Raw genomic sequence first — 7,673 nt, forward strand, 5'->3', positions numbered from 1 at the left:
ATGACTTAATTAAATTTGTCTTAGTGGCTTACATAACTTAACTAGACTTATCTTAAGAGCTTATATAAGAGATAAATATAAATCAATTAAAAGAAATAAATTTGATCCATCGAGCGCAATGTCCTCATGATGCCATCCAATCTAACCCAATTTGTATCAAACGATAGTGTCACTTACTGAGGATTAAAGTCATCTATATTTGACAAATTGTGGCAGATTGACTCTTATCATGATTGGAGCTCAATAGCAATTTCATTTAGTAGGTCGTTAGGCTAATTTTATTTTCTTATGATATATATTTGTAATAGTTTTTTTTCCTTTATTATATCTTTCTTTCAATATGTACTCTTGTATTTGAAGAACTCTACCCATATTGTTGTATTATAGATAGATTTGTCACAACCCATGGAGCATTTTTTCGTTTTCACTATTTTGGTATTATCTGATATTGCTAACCCTCCTAGCCTCTGCATTAACCTCATGTGAGGACAACCTCACATGGAAGGCACATGGCAAGTTGAAGATGTTTCAACAAGGGATTATGAAAAACCCCTAGACACAAGTATGTATCTAAATACTAGGCAATGATATCACTCGTTCGCTTGAGTAAAAGTCCGTAGAAATATTAAGAACGAAAGCAGAGATGAACGCTAAGATTTTAACGTGGAAAAACCCAAACGGGAAAAAACCACGGATTCAAACTCGGATCAAAACCAATCACTAGAATAGTAGCAGTTACAATACTGACTCACAAAACAACCCGTCGATCCAAACGACTTTGTTCTTCTCAATCTCGCTCGCTAGAACCCACGATTCACTACTTCTCGTGATTGAAGTCCAACCTCAGTAACCCTCAAGATTGATCTTTCGTCTAGATAACCCTTAAGATGAAAGATTAACTTTTTAATGATGAGTGGAACCTTGTTAGTTGAAGAACCGATGTAGCCTCAAGAAGTCTCCTTCAATAATGCTTCTTCAACCACCCTAGAGATAGGGCATCACAATCCTTATATATGATCTCCAAGATAGGGCCAAATCCAAGTCTTTTCCGTACTCATGAAAGTTCAATTTTATCAAACTTCGTTGGTGCGTTCGAACGCGGCCCGAGTGCGTTCGAACGACATGACTTGATCTCAGGTGCGTTCGAATAGACCCGAGTGCGTTCGAACGCGACAACTTAAATTCTTCAGGTTGTGTTCGAACGCATTTGTGAACGCGGCTCTCGGTCTGTGTGAACGCAGTACCCGCGTTCGAACGCGTTTGTGAACACGATGTGAACTCAACGACTTTTGTCCAATAATCTTGCAATTCTTCAAACGAGAGATATTCTAGACTTGTGTAAAGCTCATATACATGAAAAAATATATTTAGAATATTTTGTACACAATTGCCAACAAATAAAAACCTAACAATCTCCCCCTTTGGCAATTTGTGACAAAACACCTAGGTTACAAGATATTACAAAGACTTCAAATTAAGTAATCAACAAGTCTAGAATATTTTGCACATCAATCCCTGCAAATAAACATATACCAATCCAAGATCAAGTGAAAATAACTTGAAATGAATAAACAATCCAAACACAAGTTATCAATGGAGCATAAGTTCAAAAGTACTTAAGCAGACAAAGTTCACAATTACTCCAAGCAAAGTTATAAGCAAGGTTATAAAGACTCTAATAAATTCCCCCTGTTCCCATACTCCCCCTACACACTTAGACACCTAGACACTCTCCCCCCTTTTTGATACAAATGCTAAAGACTAAGAACTCGGAGGAAACTAACGATGAAGAATCGTCAACACAGAGTCAAGTACAGTCCCCTGACGAGCTTGTTCAGCTCGTAAATCATTCACTGTCGAATGGAGATCTTGCACTTGAGTACTATGCTGATCGAAACGGTCAGAGTACTGTGGTAACTCCCCCTTAGTGTGAGATGTGTCACTATCAGAGCTATCATCAGAACTGTCGAGGTACGATGAACGACCAGCGGCGGAAGAGGGCGGCTTGAGAGGAGACGACTGGTCGTGAGCTTGACTCCGCTTAAGAGTAATCCGATCCAATGATTTGTGCGAAGTAAGGGAAGGTTCCGAAGCATCCACACGCACCCCACTCTGAGTGCACAAATTTGTAATAAAGATGCCAAACAGTAACCCCTCACGAGGTGTTTCTTTCTGTGCAGTTGTGAGTATTGAATCATAGATCACCGCAGCCAAATCAACCGAGACTCCAGATAACATTGCATGAAGAAGGAATGCACGATCCAGACTAATACTTGAATGGCGAGTCTTGGGGGTGACATTGTACAGACAAAATAGGTGAAGCATGCGAGCCACGGACGTCAGCTTCGCATGCGGCATCATGTTTCCCTTCCAACGTTCCCCTTTGATCAGTACAGTGCCAGCATATACATCGACATCTAGAAGTGGCGCAGACGTTGGATACTAGAACTCACCATCAGGAAGACGAAGCTCAGCGCGAATAACATCTGAGTCCAGGTATACAGACACCCCACAAATAGTAGAACGTATACAGCGGTCTAAAACCGTGGCATTACTAAAAAATTCCCGAACAACTTCCACGTAAGTAGTCCCGCTCATCCCACACACCGATAACCATCCTCGCTTAGTAAATATCTGTTCTATCCCCAAAGAAGAAAAATCAAAAATGACCACAAGTCGTTCACAGATAATAGGACGGGTGCCAAAATTATGTTTGTAACGCCCCGCAGCCATAGATGTTGAAAACTTGGGAGCCGAAGTAGGTGAGGAAGGCGGCCTAGGTTTCTTGGAAATTGTAGCTTTTCTAGGCATGATTGAGAAAGAAAAACAAGATGCAAAGATAGCAAGAAATAAAAAAAAATCTAAGAAATCATGAAGGCCCTAAATGAAATCCATCATCCACTTGAAAACGCTAAGTTATCACGTTCAATCACACAAGAAACATCAAGATAGTAACTTTAACGTGCTCAAAACTCGAAAATGCAAGAAATCAATCGAGATCAAGAGACTTAATTGAATAAAAAAATAGGAAAATTGATGGATGATCATACCTCGCAAAAGTGAAGAAAAACTAAGAAATTCGACCGAAAGATGCTAGATCCGGAGGAGAACGACCCTTTAAAAGGGTTTGTAGTGAGAAATTTGATAAAAAATACCAAGATATTGAAGATTTGAGAGGGAGAAAAAGAAGGGTTTCTAGGGTTTGGAAGATGGAAGATGAAAACCCTTGGGTTCGGACACAATATATAAAGAATCCTTGAGTGCGTTCGAACGCACCAGTCTACGCGTTCGAATTCAAAATTTTGCGTTCGAATGCCCCTTTTTTTTAAAATAAAAAAATCTAAGAAAAAAATCAAAAAATCTTTTTGGAGATGCACCTCTAAACATTCAAAATAGATTCAAGACATAGAATATGACAATCGAATGAAATAAGTCATACACAGATCAATCAAATCACCAAAAACATATTATAATTAATTCTAATGCATCACTCAAAATTAAATTAATCTCGATTGATCATAACAATATACATATGCAAGGTGAGCATAGATACAACACACTAGTCAAACCGACTTAGTATTTAACTTTGCACTTTTCGACTTATTCTCCATAACCGAATAGGAATTTTTCTTGTATTATTTTTTTTTTATACATAAACCATATAGGTGCAATGATGGCTTTCACACATGAGTAGGTAGCCCTTTTCTTGTAGTACATATCAAACAATGTGCAATAAGATATTCACAAACATAAAAAAAATTATTTAATTTGCAAGCAATGTACTGAGTCAAACTGGACTCTAAATAAGATGGCTTTTACACAAACTCATTGTACTCCTTTTTATTGATATTTAATGAACATATTTGTGATGACTAAGCATGAGGTCAAACTGTGCAAATCAACGTCAATAGTGAGCTATTTAAAAAAAATTTCATGATGTCATGCTCACTTAAGATTATACACACGTTATGAGTGCATTAAATTTAGTTTAATTATCATAGAAGTCGAGAGAGTGAACAATCAGAAATGATATAATATACTGCAGGATGACAGAATTGACTATCATAACTCATAATCAAGAGAAAAATCATATTTATATGCCAAGAGTATATTATTGAATCTAGGAGTGCATCAAATTTTTTTTTCTGACAAAAACTCTTGACAAATCTGAAACTAAAACCAAAAAAAAGTTCAGAGTAAAGAAAACCTAAAATGAAACGAAAAAAAATAAAAAAAAAATACAAACCAAACAAAAAAAAATCAATCCAAAGCACAAATCCCTAAAGAAGTACGAACATACTCAAATCTCTGTAAATCCAAAGGTTTTGTAAATAGATCACCCAACTGTTTCTCCGTCTCAACATGTTCTAGTGCTATTATTTTGTCTTCAACTAACTCGCGTATAAAATGATGTCGGATATCAATATGCTTTGTACGCGAGTATTGAACATGATTTTTTGAAATATTAATAGCACTCATGTTGTCACAATAAAGCACCATAGTATCTTGTTCAATGCTGTAATCTTTGACCATCTGTTTCATCCATAGTAACTGAGAACAATAACTTCCCGCTGCAATGTACTCGGCCTCCGCAGTAGATAAAGATATCGAGTTTTGTTTCTTACTGTGCCAAGTAACCAAATTGTTTCCAATATAAAAACATCCACCTGAGGTACTTTTTCTATCATCACATGAACCTGCCCAACCAGATACCTAAGTCAACTGTGCCACCGACATATTTTATAATACGTTTCACAGCAAACAAATGTGTCTTCTTAGGTTCAGACTGAAACCTATCACACACACCAACACTAAATGCAATGTCTGGTCTACTAGCAGTTAAGTACAAAAGACTACCAATCATGCTCCTATATAGTGTCTGATCAACACTTTTTCCTGAAATATCCTTACCTAGTTTGGTAGTTGTACTCATAGGAGTTCTAGCATGTTTTGCATTTTCTAAACCGAATTTAGTCACAAGATCCTTAGCATACTTAGTTTGAGCGATAAATATCCCTCTTTCCAACTGAGTAATTTGAAGTCCCAAAAGAACTTCAACTCACCCGTCATGCTCATCTCAAAATAACTATGCATAAGATCTGCAAACTCCTTAGCTTTGAGTCCCAAAACCTTTGAGTAACCTTTTTAGCGTAAAGCATAACCCTAGCCATTTCTTGCACAACTCAGTTCTTTCTTTCAACAATCCCATTCTTTTGTGGAGTTATAAGAGCTGAAAACTCATGTTGAATACCAAGAGAATCGCAAAATATAGAAAAATTTTAATTTTCAAATTCTCTGCCATGATCAGAACGAATCCTAACTAGGGTTGTAGATTTTTCATTCTGCAATTTTAAGCATAGTGATTTAAAAACTTTAAAGGTTTCAGACTTCTCACATAGAAAGGCAACCCAGGTATATCTGGAGTAATCATCGACCATTAAGAATATATAATGTTTACCTCCAAGACTTTCTATTTTTGTTGGACCCATCAAGTCCATGTGAACTAATTGAAGCACACGGTCGGTAGTAGCTGCATTTACCTTCTTGTGTGAGATCTGAATTTATTTTCCAATTTGACACGAACCGCACACTATTTTTGACATTTCTTCTATCTTAGGTATTCCTCTTACCACTTCTTGTTTGGACAGAGTAAATAATTTCTTGTGATTCACATGTCCAAGACGTTGATGCCAAAGATCTGCAATGTCGAAAGAGGCACTGTTACATTTCAGTTTATGTGACGTTCCAACAACATAACAATTATCAGATGTTCTAGATCCATAGCATATAACATTACCACCATGATCTAGAATAGTACAATCATTTTTGGAGAATTTTACATCATAATCTTTATCACAAAATTGACTGATACTCAAAAGATTTGCTTTCAAGCCCTTAACATAAAGAACATTTTCAAGAATAGGCACCCCCGGAGAACTTACCTTTCCTTTACCTATTACCTTGGATGAATTACCAACTCCGAATATCACAACTTCCCTTTCATGTTTTTCAAGATTAGAAAATGACTTGTCACCCGACATATGTCTTGAACAGTCACTGTCTAAATACCACAAATCAGAATTTAAAGCTTTCAAAGCTGTATGCACAACATAACATTTCAAATCACTTTTCTTGACTCATATAGCCTTTATTTTTATCCCATAAATAAAAGCAGTTCTAGGTTTTTGCAAAAATTTGCAATGAGGTCGAATATGCCCTAGAATGCTGCAATGATAGCATGTCAGAACAAACCATTTTCTACTCACCTTTTGTCAAGCAGTGTGACTAAAGTTTACCTTTGGTGCCATTGACGATTTACCAGTTTGTAGATTCACCTTCAGTTTAGAAGCATTCATCCAGGATTTCTTTATAAATACGGTTGATGACTACAGATATTCTTCCTTTTGTATACCTGCAGAAACGAAGACAGTTTTATTATTATTTGAATTACTAGTGTATCAAACACCATACCTGTCTTTTCCAGATATCTGCGCCTTTAGGATCTCGTCAAGTTTGTTCTTCCCTTTTAGAAATGTCACTTCCTTATTCAGTCGCTCTAATTCAATTTCATCAACCTTCATTTTATTTTTTGCATTGTCAAGTTGTTCAGAAAGGTCTTTGACACGTTCAAGTTCCAATTTGTACTTCTCCTCAAATTGAATTCTTTCTAGTTTGATTACCTTGAGTCGTTGAAGTAGTATAAGATTATTTTTCTTGAGTTTAAACGACTCTAGGTATAGGTCATTATATGCCTTTTGAATTTCAGATTCATCTTCCTCAGCTGGTAACATATCCTGATCATTTGTACTATCAGTATCAACAACAGAATCGATATTAAATAGAGAAGAGGCAAACGCAACAAAGTTTTCTTCGTCTTTTCCAGAATCATCATCAGATTCATCTGAGTCATCCCAAGTAACTTTCATAGCTTTACTCTTCTTCTTAAGGCGATTAGGGCATTCTTGTGCTATGTGTCCAAAACTAGAACATTCAAAACATCGAACTTTATTCTCAGAATTCTTATTTTTCTGTTTGACACTATTGTTGCTCACACCTATATTCGAACTCGTAGTATTTTTCTTTTTCACAAAGGCTTTGCTTTTCTCAAGTTTTTCAGCATTCAACTTGTTTGGCTTCCAAAAGAATTTATTAAACTTTTTGACAAACATGGCCAACATCTCAACATCTAAATCACCTTTATCATCAGACTCCTCTATAATTTCTTCAACTGTGGATAGAGCAATACCTTTGGACTTCCTTGGTTTTGAAAGACTGGACTCAAATGTTTGTAGATTTCCTACCAATTGTTCAACTTTCATAGAATCGATGTCCTTACTTTCCTCAATAGCTGTAACTTTCGCCTGAAACCTCTCTGGAAGAGACCTAAGGATCTTACGGACAATTCTGTTTTTAAGAATTTTCTCTCCTAGGTTGAAACTGGAGTTGACTATATCACTCAGCTTTGCATAGAACTCATTAAATGTCTCATTCTCCTCCATACGTAGAGTTTCAAAACTAGTAGTCATCCTCTGAAGTTTAGAAAGTTTTATAGCCATAGTTCCTTCATGAGTAGTTTCTAAGATCGTCCAAGCTTCTTTTGCTATCTCACAAGTAGAAATTCTTCTAAATTCTTCCGAGGAAACACAACTAAAAATTACATTTATTGCCTTACT

Source organism: Typha latifolia, chromosome 9, assembly GCF_019914945.1.
Source record: "Typha latifolia isolate L0001 chromosome 9, TyphaL0001v2, whole genome shotgun sequence".
Classification (NCBI taxonomy): Eukaryota; Viridiplantae; Streptophyta; class Magnoliopsida; order Poales; family Typhaceae; genus Typha; species Typha latifolia.